Here is a 16,797-nt window from a genome sequence, read left to right as displayed (position 1 = left end):
AGCTAGAGGTAAAATGTTAAAATACTCTAGCGGTTTTATATGTACATTGGAAAGAAAATATTGTGAGGGTTGTATGGGGAGTAGGACCAAAGAATTTAGCTCTGTTAAATGTCTTCTCTAACAGTCACACACTGCAATAGATCACTTTGGTCAACATTTAGGTAGGAAAGACCACACTTTTTAAGATAATGACAACTGACTTTTTTGACCTCCAAGAGAAGGTTATTAATTATATGAGGTGATAACACACAAAGCCAGAGTCAGCACTGGCACATAATGCAAAATTATCTGTAATGCACATGTGTAAGCATTTATGCCTGTGCCTATGTAGAGGAATCAAAGTGCCAAAACATATTCCCTTTGAATGTGATGCAAGAAAGTCCTATTTGCCTTCAAGGTGCAGTATCAGGCTCCTCGTGATAACAGAAGCACCACCGGTAGGGTAATAAGTGATGATTAGCTGGACAAGGGGTCACTAGGGAAGGGAGGTGGTGCTTGAACTCAAAAAGCTTCTCTTGCAGTCGCTTTTCCTGTTGTTTTTCTGGGTATTCACATAGGTGGCCACCCAGCTACATACAGCCCATCATTTGCACCATTTTACTTTTCACTCCTAGATTTGGTCTTGAGCTTCTGGGAACAGACCAGAACTGAAATCTCAGAAAAATAGCCAAGAGGGCAGATACCGATTTTTTACTTCTCCCAGGCACAGAGAGGCTGGCCTGCCAAAGGTCCAACACCCCTTTGCTGGTGGATAGGTGAAGAAATAGTCTTTCATTTCTATTTCTCTTGAGAACACACCAACTTTGTTACTTGCTTAAACCAAGAGATTTACATTATTAGAAATCCTATGTCCGAGCATCATCCCAGTGATTTCCTTTTAATCAGAAATCAGATCTAATGTGCAACTGGCTTCTTTGCTAAAGAATCAGCAGTTGCACTTCAAATGCTATTTGTTTATTGTCATGACAGCTTATTTTTTCCCCTTAGCCTTCCAAAGCTTGATGAGGTTGAAAGGCTTGTACATGCCAGGCTGGCATCAGACACTGATTAAAAAAGAGGGCACATGATTTGTGACACACTGTCATTGAGTACCTAGAATGATCTCATAAACTCATCAGTCCAGCTATATTAAGACCTGTAATAAAATACACTCATTAGAGCACAAAGGATGGACAATAGCCTGACATTAAAGTGCTTTAATTCTCTTGCAGTACAGCAACTGCAGCACTCAAGTTTAACAGCATCTGCTCTTATGAAGCTTGATATAATGTGTATACAAGTAAATAAACCAGAGAGTACTGTTAATACTGAATATACAAAGTATTCAATGGGAGTTTCTGTGCCAAATGCTGAAATGAAGATATATTCATGTATTTATGGGACACAAAGGAAACATGGACTTGCCCAAAACTCAGCAGAATTCAGCAAGCAAATCACAGAAGTTACTCTGGAGATGGCAGACAGTGACGTCGAGCATTCAGGGGTGAAACTTTTGCAAGATGAATCAGGGTGTTAGATCGGTACAAACTTTTAATTGACAGCTGCTTTTCATCTCTTCCCCACACCTCCCATAAATAATGCCTTTATAAATACTGGAGAGACACCTCCTTTCTGACACTGGGAGCACTAACGGTGATGTGTAAATTCTTTTAATAAAGCCCAAAAGCGAGGAGGCAGGACAGATCCTGGGCGCCAAGTGTCACCTTGTTTCAACTGCCTTCCAGGTCCTCCAGCTGAGATCTTGAGAACTGGAATAACAGAGATGCTGGGAAGGAAGGGCACAAGAAAAGCAGGAAAAATGAGAGCTGTAAGTCTTCATCAGAGAGCAAGTGAGAATGATGATTGTAGGTCAAGGATGGCTAAGATGACAAATGTGCAAGGGCTGAGGCCAAAACAAGAACACAGGAAATAGTAAAGGCAGAAAATATATCAGATGAGGCAAAAGCTGCCCGCAGGAAAAGGAACAGGGTGTGAGTCACACACTGGTTCTCTGATACCAAAAAGTAGATAGGAGGAAAGAGATAGACATCCAAATGATGAGAAAACAATTCCAAAAACAAAGAAGGAAGAAATAAAAGGTAATAAAAAGAAATAAATAAATAAAAAAAGAAATTTAGATCAGCAATTTGGAGGTCATTTTGTTTCTTAAGAAAACAGTTGGTTGACAGTTACAAGTCAAATTCTTTCACTGCAAACATCAGATGTGGAGATGTTAGAAAGCTTTGTGATTGTGCCAGTTTGATAAACTAAGTGGCTTGCACGTGGTGGAGGTGGGGGAAACAGGCACTAAAATTTTTCCCCTAAAGTCAAAATAATCCATTTCAACACTTTTGTGAGATAAACACTTTTTTAAAAAATCAAAATGACTTTTTATAAAGTCCCTCAGTTTTGCCTTTTGGGCCAGGAGCTATTTTTAACCTAGCTCCCTTAAGAAAATTGAGGATGTCCATTATGGATAACATTTGACAGGATGGATTTTACCGACTGTAAAAATAGTTTACAATTTCTCCTGCCCATGCAGCCAGAAAGTAGCAGAAACCTGGACAAAACTAGTTTTCTTTCTTCTTTTAACTGCCAGTGAACCAAAAGGGGGGAAAAATCAGTCATTCGTTCAGTTTTAATTCAGAAAATTCGAGACTGACACTTTTTCACCACATCTTTTGAGCTCCTGGTGATGTTCTGATTGCGTTTGCTCGGCTCTGGAGAAGGCCCACAGATTATAAACTCTTTCTGACAAGGCCTCATTTATTTACTGCTGCCCGGAGTTGCCTTAGGGCTGCATGACGTGGTATGGGAGGCCTGAAAGACTGCTGAAGCTCACTTTCCCAGCATTGTCCGTGTTTTGTTACATAATTCAACATAAACAAAGATTCGATAACTTCTGACTGTTTGGGGGAACACTTCACTTTGTTCAGAGTACTAAAAAACCCTCTTTAATTGAGCTATTGAAAACTCATATATTATGATGTCTCGTTTCAGAATTCATCTTTATGATGCTTTTTACTGACGGTTAAAGTAATTAGCAGCAACTTCATACTGTTTCTGGCTACTCCCAGCCTCATGCTTCAGGAATATAATCATGCTCTACTGAACTGGGAGCCTCAGGTTCAAAGCCAGAGGCAAGAACTGTGAGAACTGCTTTAATAGCTTGCCTTACGATACATTAGAGCAAGAGTTTTACCAATACTGTATTTGCAGATTTGGCTTGAATGACTTGACAGCCTGCAGTCTGGAAGTATGCTAAGAGAAAAAAAAATAGCTCACTAAAAAGAGGATGAAATATTTCCCTATTTATTGGAAGAGATCCTATTTAGATTAGGCCGTTTCTCTTAGGGGCTTACGAACTCTGCCTTAAAGTCTAATATTGATAAAATCTCTGAGGCTATGGTTAGTGGCAAGTAGTAATCACCTATGGGAGAAGAAAAGCATAAACCAGAGACTATTGCACTGCATTTTTACAAATTAAAAACTGGCCATAACTTGTATAATGTGAGTTGATTCCATTACAGTTAATACAGCTGTAGTTTTCTCCCAGAGAACTGGGCTTTTTTTACAAGAGAAAGGGCTTAATTTTTTGTGACTATCTATCTTCTCTGTGGAGAATTTCTCTTCCAAAAAATGCTGAAGTTGAAAATTACCATACTGAGAACCATATGTTGAAAATACATGCTTTGTTAGAGGAAAAATGGGAGTGTTCATGCAGATACAATAGGCTATTATTTAGTGTTCATAAATTAGTGAATGCATTTCTTGGAAAGCTGTTGTTGCCGAAAGGCAGGGTAGCAATGTAGGTGGCCTTCTAACTTTATTAGTTGTTATCAACAAATTGTGGTAAAGAAAGTACTGTGAAGCAAAAGATGCTAGAAATTAGACAGAATTGGTAACTAACATGATGGGGTCTGTGTAATAGCTTGCAGCCAGTGTAATTCATACTGCAGTAAAAAGTGCTGTGTCTCAGAAAAATTCAAAAAGAAAACAGATACTCAAGACCAGATAGCGATGTATTTTTTCAGGCTAGTCAGACTTCCAAATATGCATATATGCATATATATATATGTGTGTGTGTGTGTATATATAATTTCACAAGAAGGAAATGCTTCAACATGATCTACTGAAGTTTTTTTTGGTCAAATTTAACAATCTGCATCTGTGATTACACAAGTAATTCTGACCTAGATCTTGGAACACCAGAGATTTGTTCCCACTGATGATATCACATCACTGTCGGTTTAATTTTCTGTTCCCTATTCTGAAAAATGAAATTGTATCCATGGTTCGTATTTTTACATTTTCCTAATTCCTGTACTCAGGCTGCTCAAGTATACTGCTCTCAGTATCTTTCCAAAACGTCCTTTCATTTGTGTCTCTAAGCGCCTCTCATATCACATTTTCTTTCAGGTATTCTGTTGGTCCTTCTCTCCGAAAGACTAACAGCGTTCACTCGATTCCTTCTTAACACACATATTTTCTGGGAATGTCAATGTTAATCTGTTGGAGATAGAGATCATTTAATAAAATAAGTCTGCACAACCTGAGAGATTAAAGCCCAATCTGATCATTCCCCACGTTTTATTTATGTGTCTGACTAGTACTGTTTATCACATTGGAAGTGTGTAATCTAAGGGAGTGGCCCTTGAGGTTCAAAAAGCATCACAGTCAGTATGAATGCTACATAAGATACACTTATTGTCTACATTTTAAAAAACAGTTTCTGATTTTGAGAAACCAAGTTGATATTCAGTTTTCAGAACAGGTGGTCCAGCCAGATCCACACCAACATGTATGCTTAAAATGAGGAAATGCAAAGTTATTAAACACTGAAAATTAGGTCAGTATAATCATAGGAACTGTCTTTCAGCACATTAGAAATAAAAAATTAAAAATACCTCTCTTGCCAGATAAGAATAAATTCTCTGTAGAATAGTGGAAGGCATATTTTAGCTGTAATGGATGAAGAGGAAAACCACCAAATATAAAGTAAAATTGCTAAAAAGAAAGAACATAATTTCATGGCAAGGCTAACTACTGCATGTTATTCTATCTTACAGTTGGATTCAAAGACAAAAAGAAATTTTTTTTCTTTTGTTTGCTAACATTTTGAATCCTAGATTTAACCCTGTACTTTATGCCAGGGGATCATTCAGCTACTGCTAATGAAAAAGGTGAATGAAAAAGCTTGCAATTTTATATGGCTGCATAGCAGGGATATGCAGGAATAAATTTTTTGTTACCGCAGGCTCATTAGAAACTAACTTCTTTGCTGCATTACCTTCTAAACAATTTCTCTCCAGTTTATGGACAACTAAACTTGACCTGCCCCCATAAAAGGTTTCATTAGATATCCTAAAGCACCCAGTTTCCTCAAATTATTCTTTTTCAGCCATCACAATACTGTTAAAACTATTTTTCGGATACAAGACGACATTGGGAGTTATTATCAAGTGCAGCTACTTCTGTAAAAATAAATAAAGACTAGTACCCTGTGAGCTAATGCTAATAAAAATCAACCCTGGGGACTTTTTTCCCACAGCCACTGGATCTGATCAAAGCTGCAAAGTCAGTGGAAAAATTGTTATTCACCTCAATAAATGCAGGCCAGTCTCATGCTCAAGGGCCCTGCAGCTCATTCCCCAGTGTCTTGCCACCGTTAGTGCTGCTGTTACTGCTGTGCCCCATGCATGTTTGCTGTCCATGGAGAAAACTCATCCAGCAGACTGGGATGATTTACATGCTCAGACATGGCACTGCAAAATAAAAGGCTATAAAAGTAATTCATTTAGCAACGTGACAGTGCTGGCTGTGAAACTGAAAAATTATTAATAATGAGGGTGGTTATTTATAGATCACCTCTAATCCACAGAAGATCAAGGCACTCACCACATTTTACAAACTGATTTATAAACTGTGTATCAGAGGGATAAGGTCACCTAGCAATGAAACCTCTGGAACAACAATTCATAGAAGAGAAGAACAGAACAGAGCATGAAGAAGAAATAATACGCTCGTTTAACAGTACTATGTGGGTATGCACTGTGCCAGCTGGAATTTGCCTAGGACTGCAGAGCTAGCTCCTCTAACCTTGTGAGAGTACTAGAGCACCATAAAACGTCATGCCTGATGTTTCATCCAAAACATAAGAAAAAGACTGAAAGTGAAGATTATCAATCACCATAGATGACATACTTAAACCTTGTTTTCTTTCTTACCCAGACAAGTGTCTGTTAAAACCTTTTGCAGGAGTTGCTTGCAGCAATTGCCTTCTGCTGCTACAAAGTACAGTGCAGCGACTTAGACAAAGACATGACACTTCAGAGCATTTTCTTTGCTTACACACCCCTGCACACACTCTGAAGCAGGTTTGTCTACTGAAATGGGATGGGAGCAAGAAAGTGCCCTGTAAACTTTCTTGGATAATTCAGCAAGTATAACACCTCTTGTATAAGATTTTATTATCAGTAAAATGAGTAACACCCATCTCTTGATTTCTGCATCAATAAACTGATATAAATAAAAATCATATATCACATCTGAGACATGCACAAAAAGCAAAATGACTTAGTGACTTGAAAATATGATGTGTAATACCTGTTAGTTTAAATCATGAGGCTAAAGAACCAAGAAAAAATTTACTTTCTTGTTTACAAAAATACTTCCTTGTATTCTAATTTTTAAAATTTAGAATACAAAAAGTCCGTATTTATGGCCAAGAACTACATAGCTAGATTCTATCTGTCTGTATTACATGTTTTATATAAGAAATTAATCAACTGAAGAAATCTGTAAGGTGCTTAAACTTGAGAATAAACACTTTCTAACAGTCAAAAGTTTTATTTTTCTCCTAGCATTAAGGGAAGTACAGTGACTAAGCTGAAAACATCTGCTCTACTCCTTGCGTATGGAAGTACAACGGTCTATGTATAGTGCCAATATCAATATACTGTTTCATATTTGCAGAGCAGTGCTGGCTATCATCAAAAGCACACCTTTAATGGAGTAGCTGAAAGGCACAGATCCACAACCGTACTCAAGTAAGAATGGGATACGGCAGTGATTGAATCTAAATCTGTTCCTTATCATTTTATATCCCAGATGAGGTGAAAGACAGAAACGTTGTACCTTGCTCCTAGCTCTCTCTAAATGGTGACATGTACCATTTTAGCTCTAGCTCCAGCTCCAAGTCTGTCAAAGCCCATGCAATGAAATGTGACCTCTCTCCTTTTTCTTGCCCATACAGCTGCCTGATTAGAAGCCTTAGTGAGGAAACAGAAACATCACAAATACAGAGTGTACTCATCTCTGTACAGGTGACATTAACAACATCCTTCAAGCCAAGCTCCAGGGGTTTCTTATTGGTGGCAAAGGAGCCTCCATAAAGCAGATAAGCCAAACTAGATTTTTTCATTTTGTTTTGGTTTTTTTTTTACCCATTGTCTCTTACCAACAACATAGTCAAACATTCTGCAACTGAGCTTCTCCACCAGTGCGGTTCTTCTTACAATGATCACCAATAGCGGTCACTCACCCAGCATCCAGATGCCGCATGCAGATAACTTTACCTTTAAATTCTCTCCAGAAGGAACAAAATACTAGTTAATTCTGTGAGCTTCAGAGCTCATCCTCCATTTAACACCAGGAAGGATGTAACACAACAAAGCCAGCACCAGTCTGACTTTCCTCAAAGACAGATCCCAGCAGCCCCTGTACTGAAGGTGTGCAGCTGTGGGTTTTCCACCCCACAGGGACAAAAGGGCTAACGCTGTCCTGCTGATATTGTCCATCCCCACAACACCCACAGAAACTCATTTAAAAATGGCATGATGTATACTGGAAGAAATTAAATTATCTGGTGAAGATGAAGGCCAGCAAACAATCTTTCATGCAACTAGACAGTATCACCACTGACTGCACATGGGGGACATCTAGCAGTCACTACTCATATTAGCCAATCCCACATACCAATTAATGTAATTTTTCTTCCAGACTAGATCTTTCCAAATAAAAAGTTATCAAGATATACTGTGATGCCTCCCTGCCTTTTATTTTATCTTATCCTTAATTATCCTTCCTTTTTCTCTTGTAGCTAGGCCAAGATTTCCTTACCATCCTCTTTTCCCCCAGCTCCTCTTCCCTCAGGAATGACTTCTCGCTGCATTCCCTCCTTTTTGGAGAACTCTAGTTTGTCCTCTGTTTTGCCTCATATAATGGGACTTCTTCACAAGCATGTGTGTTTTTTCTCATGTCAGTGAAGCATTTGGCACACAGTTGCTGTGATCAGAAGTTAATAATATACAGTAGTTGTGGACCAAAAGAATACCAGGAACAACATTTCTGACATATGAAGACAGAATCTGCCAGGAAACACTTTGTTACATTGAACTGCAGGTAGTGTCATTTTTCCCTCCTTTCTTAGCTAACTGGTTCTTTGCCTAATTCAAGAATAATTTACACCAGCATATATGAAGACTAACCTCTCTAGAGCTGTTGATGCCTAGGAGGAGCTTACTGTCCATTGCAGTCCTACCCCAGCAATGAAATCACACTGACATGTTGCCGTGTGTGCAGACTATAGGTAAAGCTATAGGTCTAGGGGTCTGTGAGGTCTGATATGGGATTAGTAGCTGGTGTTCTAGAGGCAGGCTATAAATTACCAAGACACTGGCATTTTATTACTGCTCAGAACTATTCAAAACAAAAAAAAAAATGTGTGCGTTTTGGAATAAAAAACATTACCCACTTGAGTTAATAAACAACAAACAAGATGCCACTGTAAACGCTGCAATAATTAGTTACAACATCTTCACAGTGTTGGGTATCACATTTTACTTTATCTTACATAAGTTTCCTATATAACGAAGGCAGTAATATCTGCCATATGGGCAGTAATATTTTTTTGCCAGTTTTGCTACACAGCATGCTAAGGACACTGATATTTTACCCCTGTCAGGATAAAAGCCATTTGTTTTAACAGGTTTTTTGCAAAGATCCACAGAAAGCGCATGTGTATCTGTTGCTCATTAACACTGGAGTATAAATATTTTTTGTATGGTTAACAGAAATGGTAGCAGGAATATGTTAAAATGGTTTAAAACTGCAAACTTGCTTACTATCTCTTCTTTCACAGCTATCAGCATAATGATGGAGAATGCAACATAAAATTCACAGTTTGGATCAGTTTTCACAGTTATCTAGTATGATGAGCAATTACTCCAAGTATTCGTAAGTTATGAAGATGACAGATAGCCACCCAAAGTTATTTGAGAAAGAGATATTGTCTTTCAGAAGCAAGCAATGATTTGAATTTGCAGTTCTTGAAATCCTGGGGGCATTAAGCTGAACTTCCAAAACCTTAAACCTTAAAATACGCTGCCTAGGATCAGATGTTTTCACAAGCCTATGCTGGAATAAGCACCCAAACAATAGCTCTTCATCCCTAACTTCTGTATTTTAATCTCCTTGGTCTGCAAAATTGTGTTAAGACATTTTGCAACAGCTGTCTTTCAAATGAAGTTTCTGGTACTTCCTTATTTGTGTTAAGACAGGGAAAAACATTTCAGAGTAATATTATTTCAGAGCATCAGTATTTTACTTCTGCTTCTGATCAACACCAGAAAATGTAAGGGCAGACAAGGATATCTAGTGAGTGATAGGATAGGTATTGAAGAGGAGAGTTCAATCAAATTTTCTTCAGCTTCAGAGAAGATGTAGTTCACATTTTAAGCAAAAGTCTCAAAACCATTGTTAAATATTTTTTCCCAAAATCTTCATTATATATTTGTTTCTACCATAATTTTTGTGTGCAAGCTGTGTGACTATCTACAACTACCATAGACTGCTTTTTATGAGCAATACAGACTTGAAAGTAGTATTCAGAGTTAGAAGCAAGACAGCAAGAATAAGAAGGCAAAAGCAAGAACTAATCCAAGGTGCACCAGCGTAGCTGTACCAGTGGGACTCACCAAGACACAGCCTATGCCCCTTTGGGCAGCATCCAACTGAGCCAGTGTATAAACCTGGCTACACAGAAACAGCCAAGTACATGCACTCCATTATTTTTTCCTCCATGAATTCTGAGATCTCTTTTTCCTCCTCTCTCCCAAGAGAAAAAACCCACAGACGAGTGTTTATCAGCTGTATTTTTGCTAAAGAGTGTAACATGGGCTCTGACCTATGCGGTCTGAAATGAACTCATGTTCCTCAGCTGGAAGCACCACCTAACGAAACATTGATGGGAAGAAGGTAGAGAAAACTCAGGCAGCTCATCAGAGAGTGCTAACTATTTAGCCCTCCCATAGCAAATATTGTTTCCATTACTTTTGGGCTTCTCTGTAAATCTTACCCCCTCTGTTACTATTTACACTGGAAAATTACAAACAAGCACAGACCTAAATTACATGCGATAAAGGACCTTCTGACTTGTTGTTTCAGTAAATGTTTTGGATTAGTAAAGCCAATTAGACCAAACTTTCTGCCACAAATCTGGGGAAAAGTCCTTCTTGGAAATGTGGTAATCCCTGTGATAAACAGAGGTATGTTTGGAAAAGGTGTCCCAGGAATTTCTGTTGGTATGTAATCGGGGCATTTGTGTCTTAACAAGAAAAGCAGACATCACAGAATTGCTGGCTCGTTTATTTAGAGCTGAGTGGAAAGAACACATTAAAATGAAGGTGAACAACATCCAGTGGTGACAGAAGCAATTTGCTATTTATCAAATATGCCAATGTTACCAGACATAATGGCAGCGTTCTGCAGAGGCTGATGACAAATAGCATCTTCTTCAGTGTTGGTGCAGCATTTAGTGCTCCCAGACTGACAGGAAAAGGGGAGGAAAGGAAGTGAAAGGACCGTTCACACTGAGTTTCAGTTAATTAGAAGCAGAAATTTGGGAGAGGGAGAAGTCTTACTTTCTGAAATCTCACTTGCTTCTCTTTAGATTATATTATGCCCAAAGGCTGAATAAAGATTCTTTTGGTGTTTGGAGCCGAACAATGACTCTGGTCCACAAATATTCCCAGTGTCATTACATGTGCCATAGAAGAAGCTGAACATGTGTGTTTTCTTTTTTTCTCCAGCATCAGCAATGAAAGCAAAACAAGGACATTAAGCATTTGTGGTCAATTCATTGTGGAAAGCAAAAAAAGAAAAAGTAGATCACAGGAAATCACACTTCTATTCTGCACTTGTAAGATTGCTAGAAGGAGCTGATTGTAAAAAGGAAGCTAAAAATCTGGTGATTTACAAGAAGTGACCGCTTCCCCTTTAGGGACTGTCATCATATTCTGATTTACTGAGGGTACATTTTCCTGGATCTTAGACCAGAAATAAGACCTCTGCAGTAGTTCCTCTGTTTGTTAGGATCACCAAGAACAAATTGTGATTTACAGTATCCATTCTAGTAGTTATTCATACCTCAGTATTTGAAAATGCTCCATAACCCAGACATTCCAGGAATTGTCTCAGAATCTATTTGCATTTCCTTTTGTCCCATACACCATTGTTTCCCCATTTCACCTTCTTAAAAATAACATTGTACAGTCCAATATTTCATTTCTTTCACATTAATGCAGATAAAGACTTCATTTGAGTAATAGATTGTGTACAGTGATTTCTGATTATTGACTTTTAGGGAACAGTTTCCTTGAAGTGTTGGGATCTTGCTGTAAAATCTTGGAGGCCCTGATCCAGGAAAACATTCCAGTGTTGAAATAATTCCCATGAATTTGATGTATTTTAGTTAAGCATTGGCTGTTTTATTTTATTTTAAAGTTTCCCATCTGCCCAAAAGCTTTGTTGTTGGTCATGTTCCGAAGCACCTTGGCTTTGAGAACCAGTCACGTAACTCTGCTCTTGCACCCAGCCCCAGGTTCCAGATGTTCACCCAAGCAGACAAACAGCTGTGGGATGGGATTGCCCTGGGTTTAGCACATGCACTGCCCATGCAGCCAGTGGAGGTCCTCACAAAATGCCATTAGAATCACCATTTTCTTATAAACATCTCCAGCTATAGAAGGACTGCTGTGACTGCCTCCTCTTAGTGTAAAGCCCAGACCCAGCAGTGGGGACATAGAGTATTGCTTACTTACAGGAAGGTTTTAGGCCACTTTCTGGGATGTATAGGATGTGCAGGTTAAAACTCCTCGACTGAAAAAATCCCAAGATTTCCACATTTCATCAGGTACTCTAGACATCACTGTACTGCATAGTCATATCACCGATACTCACCCCACCTTCCCAACTATACTGAAAGAAAAAAGCAAGGCCAGCTTGTTTCCTCAAAAGCAGCAACGTAAGGCACTTAGGTTTGAGAGAGACATTTACGCTATGGATCACACCTGGGAAAGTCCTTCTCCCTCCAGCCAGGAGTGAGGGGGAGGCAGGCAAGAAGAAAGGGTTCACAACCCATTCTTGTCCTCACGGTTTCTCATTGGACTCTGCATGGTGTGCCCATGGACTCTCCTAGGCACAGCGCTGGCTGTGCAGGCCCTGTTAATCACTATGCTAATGAGGGAACATCCCTGCTTTCTGCTTAGGGAGTGCGGGCACCCACTGCTTCTCATCACAACGTGGGGACAAGCATGGCTCTTGGTGTCATTTTTAACTCGGGCAACTTTCTTAATTCAACCAGCTCTCTCTTGGCAGGGTGACTGTCACAGCCTGGCCCTGCTCCTCGTTATCCTCAATCACTTCCATAATAAGCATGGGTAGTTTTAAAACAAAATTAGTATGAGAGGAACTGCAAAGTCTTTAAAAAGTATAGCTTCCTGGCACAAATATAATTATCAATTCTACCATCTGAGACCGCAGCTCCTGTGATTCCAGTGACACAACAAACAGGCTTCTGCACTAACATCTGAGGTCATGCAGAATTTGAAAGGCTTTGTCTCACTTTATATTTTCTCTAGTTTCTTAAAATTCAGACCATCCAATCACTGCCTCAACCAGTTTGTTCTGTTTTATATTATAAACTCTCAACTTTGCAATCCAGTTTGTTCTTATAGCATGCATCTTCTCTGACATTTCTTCCTTTTTTATTCTTTCTGGACTGGTTCTATACAGACTTACATGATTTTGAAATTATAGTGGTACTGCCAGTCCTGAAAATGGCTAAACTTTAATTTAAAATGTGTATCTTTAGTTACTGTGGGTTTCTATATAAGCGGTTTTACATTTGGGTTTCAAAAAAACTTGCAAACAAATGTTCTTTTAACGGTTGTGCAAGCTTAGTATTTTGAAATTTTGTCCTTGCATTATTTTAGTGAAAGAACATATACTAATTCCCAGGTCAGTGCTATGTAATCTCTGGAGGGCAGCAGAAAGAGGAGCGACATTTTAGTATGGTTGGATAGATGTAATTCTGTTAACTTATTACTTGAACAGAAATATTTATGGCATGCTTTGTGCTTCCCTGGGAAACCACTCCAGTGTTTGGGTCTGATGCAGCTCACCAGCTATGTCTTTATTAGTAAATAAAAAAGGTCCAGAGGACAAAGTCAAGGCTTGTAGTTGCCCTATCCCTGGAAACATTCAAGGCCAATTTGGATGGGGCTCTGAGCAACCTGATCTACATGAAGATGTCCCAGCCATTGCAGAGGGATTGAATTAGATGACCTTTAATGGTCTCTTTCAACCCAAACCATTTTATGATTCTAAGCTCTAGCCCAGGATCATCCAAACCATACAACCCTTCCCACAGTCCTGGCCACAACTTCAGGCCATGCTCACTCTCACCACACAGATACAGCCCCCAGCCCAGAGACTCCATGTGCCACAAGATGCTTCCTGCTGGTGGTTTGGATGCGGTTGCCCTGCCTGGTGTGCAGGGAAGGCACTGAGGCATGGACAGAAGCTGGGCCATGTTACTCACCTTCAGAGCCAGTCTGAGGTCTCTTTGATGACACTGACTGGCACAGCTGCTGGTGGTCTCCTCATAGACTTCACTGAAACTGGGAGAGCCCCCTTGTCAGTGAGCCCAATCAGTGGCATTGGTCATTGCCCTGCAGTGAGCGACAGGTGTATCAGAGTTCTGTAACTCGATACATTTTATTATTTTATCACAAAAGTGCTAACAAAATCTATTGCCTAAAAACATCATTTGTAATGAAGTAGAAGCACAAACAGGCCAAAGAGAAGAGAACATCTTCTTGAACACTGAAGGACAAATTTCTACCTCAACTTCTCTGCTGAAGGCAGTACTACTTGAATTACTTTTTTTAGCTGATTAGAACCCAACTAACAGTGCCTGGTACCTACCTACCTGTGGGCCTCAATATTTGGTGAATGGTAACAGAGGTATAACATCATTCTGAGCCAAATACCTACTCCAAAAGTTGGAATTTTTTTGGTCAATAATGTCAAAAATAATGGCTGAATCAAGTCAGGTTGCTGAATGCATCAGCTCTGGTGAGATGGAAGTAGGCTATTATACCTTCTTCCAGACTATATATTATGCTAATAGATAATGTACTGTAAGGTTACAAAGCTAATTCTATTTGCCTTAGACAACAGGGTTAGGAACTGCAAAAAAATACCACTTCAGGGACAGGAAACAATCTTATATCTGTAAAAGCACCCCTATAAAAATGCAGCCTTATGTACATGCATTTCATATCCCCATTCCACAACATTTGCATATGATCTATAATCAAAATATTTTGCTCCAGCAAAGAAGTGACAGCAACACCACTAGCACGTTATTTAATGAGTAAAACCAGGATACAAGCAACACAGGGATCTGCCTTAGTATATAGACAGGGAAGGAGAGTAAAAATTATTATTGGTAGATGGTTCATTGCAGTGAATTCCAGTTTTACAGAATTCAAACCTACTACCCATAATCAATCTGAGCAATGTCTTTGGGGTCAGCTCTGCTCTTAGAAAAGCAGAAAGACCCAGGTAATTTTCTTCCTTTTGCTGGACTTACATTCATTAAGCTCAGGTGTTCTTCCCACAGAGATGAGCATGAAGCCATACAGGTAAGCACAGCTGAGAGGACATAGACCATCCTAAGAAAGGTCTGCTGCTTCTCACTGCTGACAGAATCAGCATGAGCCCTGACAATGCGATGGGGTCTGAGAAACACTTCAAGCTAGTACCCGTCCACAAGATGGAGGATGGAGAAAGCAGACCTTGCTCATGTCCCTGGAAGTCAGAGTGTGTTGTGTAAGCAGTCACCACATCTGTGGGAGCAGCAATTAGACAAAAAAAGGGGAGTGATGTGCAGGTGAGGTACATGGAACAGTAACTGGAAATAACCAGCTCAGCTGTGGGGTCAGAGCTCACTTGGTAAGTGGGTACTCACACCTCAGGCACATCTTAGCACCTGCTGCTCAGCTTCCTACTAGGGACAAGGACACCTGCATTCAATGACTGTTTTTCTCAATTTGCTTATTTGTCATTAAAGTGGTCTGACAACACATACGCAGCCCTTTTCATCTCTTCCTGTACTCATGCTCAGGCAGGGCAGTTTGAAGCCTGACACAGCCTGGGGAAAGCTGATCTTTTGTCAGACGTGTTTGAAATAAGTGTGTGTTACATTGCCAGTATTTCTGCTTTGTCTAGATTCAAATCTAGCCTTGGAAATGTCTAAAAAAATGTCAAAAATATCTGAGATCTCTGTGGGACCAAAGGGGAAAAAAAAAAAAAGAAAGGGTGATTTAGGTCTGGTTAATTTGTAAAGCACCTTTCAGATTTGGCTTGAATTTTCACAACATATGCTTACAGTTTTTGCCTGAGGAGTCTAGTGAGCCTGGTGTTTCTTCTGCTAACACAAGCCAAGAGTGAAAATGCATGAGATTGCAGGACAGGCTTCACTCCTTCAGTTTTCAACAGTTCCTTCCTGATCTTTTCACCCTGGAAGGGCCTCATTTAGAGGTGCTGCAGGGAGTAAAGCTGGCAAGAAGGGGTGGGGTTCCCCTTGACTTGTCTGTCTGAAGGACAGATATTGAGCCAATGTTCCTCTACAGCCACGGGAGAGACCAAGGCACCTCGTACCCATCTGATCCTTACTATAGGCCACACCATTTTCCTCTGAAGTGCCTCTCCCTCTCTCCTGTTTCTCCGGCTGTAACAAAGCCCTTCTCTTGCTAACTTTTCATCTGCTCACTTCCCTATACTCAGTTCCAAGTGAAATTGAGAGAGGAAGTGTTGAAACAGCGGAGAGCTTTTCTCACAGTATTTCTGGATCAAACAGAAGCACTGAGCACTGGAAAACTTCTGTCCAGTTTTGCACACTCTGAGGACAAGTAAACAGCCTCTATAGCAACATAGCTGTGACTAGACAAGTTACAAATATGACTGTAAACTTGCAGACATCAAGGACTCCATGACTTATAAGCATATATTAAACTTTACCTCCACCCTAAAATTATATAAAACATGTTTGCCTTCTGAATGAAAAATATTAAAAGGGAATAAATCAAAAACTACAGCCACTTTTTCTTTTCCTTTTTTTTTTTTTTGAAGGAGGAAGAAAATATGGCAGTTTTTCTGCCTACCCAAAACATACTGACATCCCTGAACTCAGAGATAAAAACTGTATGCTGCTGCTTTTTTTTTTTTTTTTCTTTCTTTTAACTTCTTCTGGTGCAAATGGGCATAGCCTCTGTCAATCTGGCTGCTTGGATCTGATGGCTGAAAATTTCAGCACCACAGTTGCACCAGAAGTGTATGGAAAAACAAAATATTTGAATCAGTTGGAGACCTAAACATGTATACTTAACAGAGTAAAACCAGCGTATCAGATTGCATGGTAAATAATAACAGAAGGGGTGGAGGGGGAAAGTGGAGGAAAGAGAGAACATC

At 39.6% G+C, this 16,797-nt stretch overlaps 1 long non-coding RNA gene across 5 annotated transcripts in view; it reads right to left on the bottom strand.

Moving 5' to 3' along the window:
• The window catches only part of LOC129735909 (uncharacterized), a 140,948-nt gene that overhangs the window by 95,051 nt on the left and 29,100 nt on the right, over positions 1-16,797 (bottom strand). For 4 of the 5 annotated variants that reach the window (XR_008731859.1, XR_008731856.1, XR_008731857.1 and 1 more), the window contains exon 2: positions 13,862-13,991. The exons of the other annotated variant lie outside the window; for it this stretch is intronic. This is a non-coding gene — a long non-coding RNA (uncharacterized LOC129735909). The remainder of the gene's footprint in view (positions 1-13,861; positions 13,992-16,797) is intronic. 5 annotated transcript variants of the gene reach the window in all.

Source organism: Falco cherrug, chromosome 4 (assembly GCF_023634085.1).
Source record: "Falco cherrug isolate bFalChe1 chromosome 4, bFalChe1.pri, whole genome shotgun sequence".
Classification (NCBI taxonomy): domain Eukaryota; kingdom Metazoa; phylum Chordata; class Aves; order Falconiformes; family Falconidae; genus Falco; species Falco cherrug.
The sequence above is the reverse complement of the archived record's forward strand: the minus strand, read 5'-3'. Positions and strand labels throughout refer to the sequence as shown.